Below are 11,574 nucleotides of genomic sequence, written 5' to 3'. Positions count from 1 at the left end.
CCAGCTAACTCCAACTCTAGATGTCACGAAGGTTGGTGGAGTTGTGGATAGTGTGGAGAGCTGTTGTAAGCTGCAACGGGGCATTGACAGGATGCAGAACTGGGCTGACAAGTGGCAGATGGCGCTCAACCTGGAAAAGTGTGAAGTCATTCACTTTGGAAGGTCAAATTTGAATACAAAAAACAGGGTTGAAGGGAGAATTCTTGGCAGTGTGGAGGAACAGAGGGTTTTGGAATCCATGTCCATAGATCCCTCAAAGTTGCCAGCCAGGTTGATTGGGTTGTGAAGAAGGCGCATGGTGTGTTGGTTTTCATTAGCAGGGGTATTGAGTTTAAGAGCCACGAGGTTATGCTGCAGCACTCTAGAGTCCTGGTTAGATCACACTTGGAATATTGTGTTCAGTTCAGCTCACCTCAATTTAGGAAAGATGTGAAAGCTTTAGAGAGGGTGCAGAGGAGAATTACCAGGATGCTGCCTGGACTGGAGCATGTCTTATGAAGAAAGCTTGAGGGAGCTAAGGCTTTTCTTATTGGAGCGAAAAAGGATGAGAGGTGACTTGATAGAGGTGTACAAGATGTTGAGTGGATAGATAGAGACTTTTTTCCAGGGCAGAAATGTCTATCACGAGGGGACATAATTTTAAGGTAATTCAAGGAAGGTTTAGGGGAGATGTCAGAAGTCAGTTCTTTACACAGAGAGTGGTGGGTGTGTGGAATGCACTGCTCGCAGCGGTAGTAGAGTCAGATACATTAGGGACATTTAGGCGACTTTTGGATAGGCACATGAAATTTAGTACAATGAAGGGTATGTAAGTTAGTGTGATCTTACAGTAGAGTAAAAGACCGACACAACATCCAGGGCCAAATGGCCTGTACTATGCTGTACTGTTCTATGTTCTATATTTAGCATTTATTACATAGAACATCGAACATAACAGTGCAGTACAGGCCCTTCGTCTCTCGATGTTGCGCCGAACTGTGAAACCAATCTGAAGCCCATCTAACCTACACTATTCCATTCTCGTCCATATGCCTATCCAATGACCATTTAAATGCCCTTAAAGTTGGCGAGTCTACTACTGTTGCAGGCAGTGCGTTCCACACCCCTTCTGTTCTCTGAGTAAAGAAATTACCTCTGATATTTGTCCTTTATCTATCACCCTCCATTTAAGACTATGCCCCCTCATGCTAACCATCACTATACAAGGAAAAGGTCTCTCACTGTCCATCCTATCTAACCCTCTGATTATCTTATATGTCTTAATTAAGTCACCTCTCAACCTTCTTCTCTCCAACGAAAATAGTATCAAGTCCCTCAGCCTTTCCTCATAAGACCTTCCCTCCATACCAGGCAACATCCTAGTAAATCTCCTCTGCACCCTTTCCAAAGCTTCCACATCCTTCTTATAATGTGGTGTCCAGAACTGTACACAATATTCCAAGTGTGGCCACACCAGAGTTTTGTACAGCTGCAGCATGACCTCAAGGTTCTGAAATTCAATCCCTCTACCAATAAAAGCTAACACACCGTATGCCTTCTTAACAAACCTACGAATCTGGGTGGCAACTTTCAGAGATCTATGTACATGGACACCAAGATCTCTCTGCTCATCTCCACTACCAGGAATCTTACCATTGGCCCAGTACTCTTTATTCCTGTTATTCTTTCCAAAGTGAATCACCTCACACACTTTTTCACATTAAACTCCATTTGCCACCTCTCAGTCCAGCTCTGCAGCTTATCTATATTTCCCTGTAACCTACAATATCCTTCTGCACTATCTGACCTTAGTTCACCTGCATATGTACTAACCCATCCTTCTACACCCTCATCCAGGTCATTTATAAAAATGACAAACAGAAGTGACTCCAAAACAAATCCTTGCGGTACACCACTAGTAACTGAACTCCAGGATGAATATTTCCCATCAACCACCACCTTCTGTCTTTTTCAGCTCACTAATTATTGATCCAAACCACTAAGTCACCCTCAATCCCATACCTCCATACTTTGTGCATTAGCCTACCGTGGGGAACCTTATCAAACGCCTTACTGAAATCCATATACATCACATCAACCACCTACCCTCAACCACCTGTTTGGTCACCTTCCCAAAGAACTCAAGAAGGTTTGTGAGGCACGAACTACCCTTCACGAAACTGTGTTGACTATCCCTAATGAACTTATTCCTTTCTAGATTATTATAAATCCTATCTCTTACAACATTTTCCAACGCCTTATCCACACCCAAAGTAAGGCTCACTGGTCTATAATTACCAGGGTTGTCTCTACTCCCCTTCTTGAACAAGGGAACAACATTTGCTTTCCTCCAGTCTTCTGGCACTATTCCTGTCGACAGTGATGACATTAAGGTCAAAGCCAAAGGCTTGGCAATCTCCTCCCTGGCTTCCCAGAGAATCCTAGGATAAATCCCATCCAGCCCAGGGGACTTAGCTATTTTCACACTTTCCAGAATTGCTAACACCTCCCCCTTGTGAACCTCCATCCCAGCTGGTTTAGTAGCCTGCACCTCAGTATTCTCCTTGCCAATATTGTCTTTTTCTAGTGTGAATACTGACGAAAAATATTCATTTAGCGCTTGCCCTATCTCCTCTGACTCCACGCACAACTTCCCACTACTGTGGATTCCTATGAGAAACCGTAGTCGTCTCATTCAAAGTAGTCATTTCCAGGAACAGAGTCTTAATTTTCTTCTACATGTACATCAAATGCCCATCCTTCACATGTAAATAGATCTTGTTTTTAATGATTTGTTTATGGGTACTGGTATCAGAAGAATGGCCTCCTTTCCCACTCACTGATTCCCTGATAATGCTGTGGTGAATCCACCTCTGTGAGCTGTTATGGTGGTGCTATCTAAGTGGTGTTAGGTGGAGAATTCAGGAGTATTAACCCGGTAGACATGGTGGATCAGGAAATAGAGTCAGTTCAGAGGGGAGCCGGGACGTTTTAGTGCTCAATAAAGTTTTTGTTTAATCTCTCAAGGAATGTGCCACTGGCTGAGCCAGCATTTATTGCCCATTCCTAGTTCCTCATGAGAAGGTAGTGAGCTACCATCTTGAACCACTGCAGTCCATGTGCTGTAGGTTGAACCACAAATGCCCTTAGAGAGGGAAATTCCAGGATTTTTACCCAGCGATAGTCCATCGTTTGGTGGTTTTCTGCACTGTGTCATGTAAATGGTACATACTGCTGCTACTGAGTGTCGGAGGTGGAGTGAGCAGATGTTGAAGATGGTGTATGGGGTACTTTTAAGGTGAGAAGGGAAAGGTTCAAAAGTGTGACTTGGGCAACTTGTTCACACAGAGGGTGGTGTGGGTATGGAATGAGCTGCCAGACGAAGTGGTAGAGGCTGGTACAATTAACATTTAAAAGGCATTTGGACAGATGCAAGAATAAATGCATGCAAATGGGACTTGTTCAGTCCAGAAAACCTGTTCAGCATGGATGAGTTGGGCCGAAGGGCCTGTTTCCATGCTGTGTGTCTCTACTGATCTAGGAACAGTGATATTGGAGATGTGCAATTTACTCACCACCTTTCAGCTTAAGTTTGGACATTACCCAAGTCTTGCTACACTTGGACATGGACTGCTTCAGCATCTGACATGTTGTGAATGGTGCTGAATATTGTGCAATCATTGTCAAACATCCGCACTCTGATCTTATACTGGAGGGAAGGTCATTGATGAAGAAGCTGAAGATGGCTAGGTTGGGACAGTACCTAAGGGAACTCTTGTAGAGATGTCCTGGAGCTTAGATGACTGACCTCCAACAACCATAACCATCTTTCTTTGTGTCAAGCATGACGTCAACATCTGATATTGACTGATTCCAGTTCTGCAAGGGTTCCTTGATGCTATGCTCAGTCAGATGCAGCCTTGATGTCAAAGGCTGTTACTCGCACCTGACCTCTGGAATGTAGCTCTTTGTCCAGATTTGAACCAAGGCTGTAATGAGGTTTAGGAACTGATGGAACCCAAAGTGAGCATCAGTGAGCAGGTTATGCAAGTGGGTGCTGCTTGGATAGCATTGTTGATGACATTTCCCATCACTTTATTGATGATTGAGGGAAGACAGTAATTGGGGTGGTAATTGACCAATTTGGATATGTCCTGCCTTTTGTGTACACGACAACTTTCCACATTGTCATGAAGATGTCAACATTGTAGCTGTACTGGAACAGCTTGCCTTGGGGAGCAGCAAGTTCTGGATGTAGGTCTTCAGTCCTATTCTTGGAATGTTGCAAAATCCATAGCCCTTGTACACTCCAGTGCCTCTAACTGTTGATATCATGTAGATTAGTCAAATTTGCTGAAGATGATGCAGTTAAAGTCACTGTCAGATCAGCTTTGATGTGATTGAATGGTGGAGCAAACCCAAATGGCCTCTTCCTGTTCCTATCTTGACCACATGAGCCTCTCAGTGGTAGAGGTAATTGGATTTAGAAGATGCTGTCAAATACATCACAATCAATCTCCATTGTGAAAAAGAGCATATCAAGTTTGGGCTATAAGGAGAGGCTGAATAGGCTGGGGCTTTGTCCCCTGGAGCATCAGAGGTTGAGATTATAAACCTTATAGAGGTTTATAAAATCATGAGGGATATGGATAGGTCTTCTTCCTCGGAATGTGGACCGAGGGGGTTCCGAAACTAGAGGGCATAGGTTTAGGGTGAGAGGGGAAAGATTTGAAAAGGACCTGAGTGGTAACATTTTCATGCAGGAGGTTGTGCATAATAGAACAAGCTGCCAGAAGAAGTGGTGGAGGCTGGTAGAATTATGACATTTAAAAGGCATCTGGATGGGTATATGAATAGGAAGGGTTTAGAGGGATATGAGTCAAATGTTGGCAAATGGTACTAGCTGGTTGGTATAGACAAGTTGGACCAAAGGGTCTGTTTCCACACTGTATGACTCCAAACATGAGTTTTGTTTCCCTCTCCACGGATGTTGCTAGACCTGCTGAGTTCCTCCAGCATTTTCTGTTTTTATTTCAATACTTTACTTTTATTAGATTCTATCTCATCTCCTCTTCCACGTTCTCCCTAATATTCTTTCCCTTCTGTGCTTTTCTCTCACGTTGGCTGGGCATGGGTACAATGACTTTGCCGATTTTACTTGGTTGCAAATACAAACTTCATTCAGTCTATACGACACTTGTTAGATCTCAGCTGGAGTTTATGTACTGCTGTAAGTGCCACGTTACAGCAAAGGTGTAAATGCATTAGAGACAGTGCAGAAGTGATTTCCAAGCATGGTCCCAGGAATGTGAAACTTCAGTTATGAGGATAGATTGAAAAGGTAGGGACTGTTCTCCTTGGATAGAGAGCAGCTAAGAGATTTGATAAGGTTTCTAAAATCATGAGCAGGCTGCATACTGTAGGGAGAAGCTATTCCTCCTAGTAAAAGGAAAAAGAACGAGAGGGCATAGTTTAAAGTGATGCGCAAATGAAACAAGGGTAATGTGAGAAAAAGCTATTTCACCCAGCAAGTCGTTAAGGTCTGGAATGGAATGCACTGCCTGGAAATGTGGAAGAGGTAGGTTCAATTGAGGCATTCAAGAGGGCATTGTTAATTACCTAGATAGATAATTTATAGGGAGGCAATGGTCTAGTGATAGATGATTAATCCATGCACCCAAGTAATGTTCTGGGGACCGAGGTTCAAATCTCACCATGGCAGATGATGGAATTTGAATTCAATAACAATCTGGAATTACGAGTATAATGATGACCATAAACTGTTAATGATTGTTGTGAAAACCCAGCTGGTTCACTAATGTTCTTTAGGGAGGGAAATCTGTCATCCTTACCTGGCCTGGCCCACATATCACTCCAGACCCTCAACAGTGTGGTTAATTCTCAACTACCCACTGGGCAACAAATGCTGGTCTAGCCAGCAACACCCACATCCCATGAATGAATTTTTAAAAAGGTAGGAATGGTCAGATGTGAGGAGAAGGTACTAGGTGCAGGCACGATGGGAAGAATGGCCTCTTTGGCAAAGTAACAATTCTGTGATTCTCCAGTGATGTGTAGTACACCAGGCCCTGCACATGTGGCAGGCTGTGGGACCCCCTCCCCCACACATGGAAGGCTGTGGTACCTCTCCCTCACACGTGGAAGGCTGTGGTACCCCTCCCTCACACGTGGAAGGCTGTGGTACCCCTCCCTCACACGTGGAAGGCTGTGGTACCCCTCCCTCACACATGGAAGGCTGTGGTACTCCTCCTCCACATGTAGAAGGCTGTGGTACCCCTCCCGCACACATGTGGAAGGCTGTGGTACCCCTCCCCCACATGTGGAAGGTTGGGGGACCACTCCCCCACATGGAAAGCTGTGGTACTCCTCCCTCACATGTGGAAGGCTGTGGTACCCCTCCCCCACACGTGGAAGGCTGTGGTACCCCTCCCCCACACGTGGAAGGCTGTGGAACCCCTCCCCCACATGGAAGGCTGTGGTGCCTCTCCCTCACACGTGGAAGGCTGTGGTGCCCCTCCCTCACACGTGGAAGGCTGTGGGATCCCCTCCCCCACATTTGAAAGGGCATGGGACCAAAATCCCACCCCACTCCCCACCCCCCCATATGTGGTACCAGATGCCAGTGTTGGCCCAACTGTGATAATGCAAGCGACCAACCCAATACTGAGCAGGACCCCCAGAGCTCCTGGAAAACAATCAGGTCACCACAGCAGCCTGGCCTCTTTGGCCCGGGCGCAAATCAGTCCTGTCTGGAATAAACGATAGGACACTCACATGCTTCAGCCACAAGTTGGTCTCCATAATTTGATTGATCTCGTCCTGTGGAGGGAAAGAATGAGTTGTTACAGGGTTAAATGGGACTGCACAGCCAGACAAGTCAGCACACAGCCTGGGGCCAGGCAGTAAGGAGAGCACTATACTGTACCACTTTGATCAGCTGGGACAGAGACACCTCGAACTGCACTACCACTGGCCTGGACACATTCTCCACCGGCCTAATGTACCGACTGTAATTAGCGAATAGCTTGCCAAGTAGCTTCCTCTCTCCTTCAGTGGACAGGGCAGCTTGTTTTTACAGAAGAAATCAACAGGGTTGTTGGGGGGGGGGGGGGGGGGAAGATGGGTGGACAGAGGGAGAGGGAGGAGGAGATGATGGGTGTAGGGAGAGAGAGAGAAAACACCTTCTATTACTTTGACAAGTCTTCAGATTTCCAACAGTATGCACTGCTCCACTCTCCCACCCACCCTCCCATCCAAACTCCTTTGTTTACTGTGACAGAGCAGATAAAACGTTTTTTAAAAAAAAACATTTCACTTAAAAAAAAACAAGTGGGCTGAGAAATAAACAGAAGTTGAAACTAGAAGTGACTGGAGCTGACCGGATGATGATGTCCGCCCAATTTTGCAAACCCCACTTGCAAGGAGGGTTTGTAATTCACCAGATACAAACTGATGATGCTCAGGGAATAAGGACTGGCACATGAAGCCAGCCTGATGTGGCTACACTATCCTCCTCCCACCCCACCCTCACCCAGCAGCATTTGCTAAGCTTACCTCCAAGAAACAGAAGGAAGACACAGCCGGCCAGTGGCCGAGTGCCGACTCTGAGACCCATTGAACCGAGCGGGTGGGCTGGGAGTGAGCTGAAAGGATAGCGGCTGGAACGGGCAGAGCGCAGCCAAGTGGCTCTCCAGCAGCGACTGAATCAGCAGACGGAGCTGAGAGTCTCAAGGGGAAAATGCTGAGAGAGACTCAACCCCGCCAGGCTCGTCTCACACGCAAGTCAAGGCTCTTGCCTCTATCCCAGACACACAGCTCCTTCCTGAATTCCACTCGCTCCCTCTTTCTCACACTCACACCACAGGAACTCTCACACTTTCACATACTCCTCTCACAGTCACACTCACTTCCACACTCATTTTCACACACACTCAATCCATAAACTTTCACACACACTCTCACACTCTCTTCACACACTCACTCCACACACTTTCGCACGCACACACTTTCACACACTCTCTCACACTCTCTTCACACACTCACTCCACACACTTTCGCGTGCGCACACACTTTCACACACTCTCACACTCTCTTCACACGCACTCCACACACTTTCACGCGCACACACACTTTCACACTCTCTTCGCACACTCTCTTCGCACACTCACTCCACACACTTTCGCGTGCACACACACTTTCACACACATTCTCACACTCTCTTCACGCACTCACTCCACACACTTTCGCACACACACACACTTTCACACACTCTCTCACACTCACTTTGACACTCTCACACTTACTTTGACATACCCCCCTCACACTTTCACATAATCCCTCACTCACTTTCAACCTCTCGCACTCACTTTCACATACTGTCACACTCACTTCACACACTCTCTCACACTTACTTTGACATACCCCCTCACACACTTCATAACTTTCTCACAAGCTCATTTCACACTCTCTGATACTCCACGTGCTCACATTTTACAGACCCACACTTCACACACTTCTCACACACTTCACATACTGTCTCACACTCACACGTAATTCAGGCGCACTACCTTTGTCATACTCCCAACACTTCCAAAAATATCTTTCTGAAATTCACACCTGCAGATTGTGCTACAATAATACTACAGCATTATTACACCTCAGGAAATGAGAAAATTGCATTCCTCAATGGTGTCTGTAAACTCCATTGCTGTGGATTAATATTAAACACAACTTATATTGTTACACTGTAGCGAGGAGAGGGTCCTGTAATGAAGGATCAAACCCAGCAACACTGGAAAGCTCTTAATTAGACAATGTTTATAATTTGGAAGTTCTTTCAAGAAGAGGGTACCTAAATGAAATGTGGTTTATTGATCTGTCTGAATGATTTAAAAATAGACTTCCCAATTAAATTTTGAAGGAACTGCTGAAGAAAATTGTTAAGATTGTGAAGAAATAACAAAAACTTCTTTTACATATGGTCTCTTGCTCTATTTGCCAGAGGTCAGCACTTTGTTATTGAGTTATGGGTACAGCATTTCCTTTAATGTTTGATAGTCACCCTATTAAAGGTCGTAAATTGAACAAATTAGATTTAAAACTGCATGTAATTTCCGTCATTCAGTTTAATATCGAAAAGTAGATGTCTGTTGAGGTTACTTCTGGTAGTTTGGATGATTGTTATTTTATAATGAGAACAGCATGGTATCAACTTGTACCAGTGTTGGTTCTGGCTCAGTGGGTGTTGCTCCTTTCTCTGAATCAGAAGGTTATTTGTTCAAATCATATGCCAGAAATTGAGCCATGATCTGGTTACCACTTCAGTGCAATGCCAAGGAACAGTGCAGGGGATGACCTCTTGGGGTAAAATATAGTTCGGCAGGGAATGGGAACCGGAGCTACGAATCAGAGGACGGGGAAGCTGATGAACAGGCAGACACAGCGTGCAGAGAGTCTGTGAGGAAGGATAACAGTTGATAATAGGGCAAAATTGCAGTCAGTGTGATGGGTTGCAGTGTGTCTGTTTTAACACAAGTGTAAGGAATAAGGGTGATGAACTCAGAGCATGGATCAGTACTTGGAGCAATGATGTTGTGGCCATTACGAAGACGTGGATATCACAGGGGCAGGAATGGTTGTTGGATGTTCCAGGGTTTCGATATTTCAAAAGAAATTGGGATGGAGGTAAAAGAGGTGAGGGAGTGGCATTGCTAATCGGGGATAGATCACAGCTGCAGAAAGGGATTTTCTCAAGGACAGTTTGTCCACTGAGTCAGTATGGGTGGAAGTCAGAAACAGGAAAGGAGCATTCACTTTACTGGGAGTTTTCTACAGATTCCCCAATAGCAACAGAGACACTGAGGAGCAGATTGGGAGGCAGATTTTGGAAAGGTGCAGAAGTAACAGGGTTGTTGTCAAGGGTGACTTTAACTTCCCTAATATTGATTGGACCCTCCTTTGTGCAAATAGTTTGGATGGAGAAGATTTTGTCAGGTGTGTCCAGAAAGGATTCCTGACTCAATATGTACGTAAGTGGAGGTTATATTGGATTTGGTGCTTGGCAACGAACCAGGTCAGGTGTCAGATCTCTCATTGGGAGAGCATTTCGATGATAGTGATCACAACTCCCTGACCTTTAATATAGTCATGGAGAGGGAGAGGAGCAGATGGTATGGGAAAATTACTTAATCAAGGGAGGGGGAAATTACAATGCTATTAGGCAGGAACTATGGAGTATAAATTGGGAATAGATATTCTCAGAGAAATATACAACAGAAATGGAGGCTGTTTAAGGGGCACTTGCTGCAAGTGCTAGATAGGTTTGTCCCACTGAGGCAAGGACTGGATGGTAGAGTGAAGGAACCTTGGGTGATGTGAAACACCTAGTGAAGAGGAAGAAAGAAGCTTAATTAAGGTTGAGGAAACAAGGATCAGACAGGGTTACAAGGTAGCCAGGAAGGAACTGGAGAATGGACTTAGGAGAGCTAGAAGGGGGCATTAAAAAGCTTTGGTAGTCGGATCAAGGAAAATGCCAGGGCATTCTATACTTAGGTGAGGAACAAGAGGATGACCAGAGTGAGGGTAGGGCCAATCAGGGATAGTGGAGGGAACTTGCCAGAAGTCAGAGGAGGTAGGGGAGGTCCTTAAGGAATACTGTGCTTCAGTATTCACTATAGAGAGGGAACTTGTCATTTGTGAGGACAGTATGAAACAGGCTGATATGCTCAAGCATCTCACAGGTTGATGTTAAGAAGGAGGATGTGCTGCAAATATTGAAAAACATGAGGACAGATAAGTCCCCTGGGCCAAATGGGATATATTACAGGAGACAAAGGAAGAAATTGCAGTGCCTTTTGAGATGATCTTTGCGTCCTCACTGTCCACTGGACTAGTACCCGATGATTGGAGGGTGGCAAATGTTATTCCTTTGATCAAAAAGGGAATAGGGATAACCCTGGGAATTACAGACCAGTTAGTCTTGTGTCAGTGGTGGGCAAATTATTGGAGAGGATTCTGAGAGGCCGGATTTATGATTATTTGGAAAAGCATACTAGAGATAGATTAGAGATAGTCAGCATGGCTTTGTGAGGGGCAGGTCATGCATCATAAGTCTTATGGAATTCCTTGAGGATGTGACAAAACATCTTGATGAGTGTGGATGCATCTAGAGCAGTGGATGTGGTGTATATGGACTTTAGCAAGGAGATTGGTAAGGTTCCCCATGGTAGGCTCATTCAGAAAGCAAGGAGGCATGGGAATACAGGGAAATCTGGCTGTCTGGATACAGAATTGGCTGGCCCATGGAAAACAGAGGGTGGTGGTAGATGGAAAGTATTCTGCCTGGAGCTCAGTGACCCGTGGTGTTCTGCAGACAGCTGTTCTAGGACCTCTGTGATTTCTATAAATGACTTGGATGAGGAAGTGAAAGGATGGGTTGGTAAGTTTATTGATCACGTGAAGGTTGATGGAGTTATGGATAGTGTGAAGGGCTGTTGTAGGTTGCAACAGGACATTGACAAGATGCAGGGGTGGGCTGGGAAGTGGCAGATGGAGTTCAACCTGGAAAAGTTGAAT

At 45.3% G+C, this 11,574-nt stretch overlaps 1 long non-coding RNA gene across 1 annotated transcript; it reads right to left on the bottom strand.

The window, feature by feature from the left end:
• Positions 1-6,774: 6,774 nt before the first annotated feature.
• LOC122542548 (uncharacterized) lies at positions 6,775-7,674 on the bottom strand. The gene is made up of 3 exons (XR_015754173.1): positions 7,555-7,674; positions 6,926-7,065; positions 6,775-6,819 (listed from the first exon to the last, which is right to left on the bottom strand). It is a non-coding gene; the product is annotated as an uncharacterized LOC122542548 (long non-coding RNA).
• Positions 7,675-11,574: the final 3,900 nt, after the last annotated feature.

Source organism: Chiloscyllium plagiosum, unplaced genomic scaffold (assembly GCF_037043375.1).
Source record: "Chiloscyllium plagiosum isolate Xiang-an unplaced genomic scaffold, Cpla_swu_hap1 HiC_scaffold_42, whole genome shotgun sequence".
NCBI lineage: Eukaryota > Metazoa > Chordata > Chondrichthyes > Orectolobiformes > Hemiscylliidae > Chiloscyllium > Chiloscyllium plagiosum.
The sequence above is the reverse complement of the archived record's forward strand: the minus strand, read 5'-3'. Positions and strand labels throughout refer to the sequence as shown.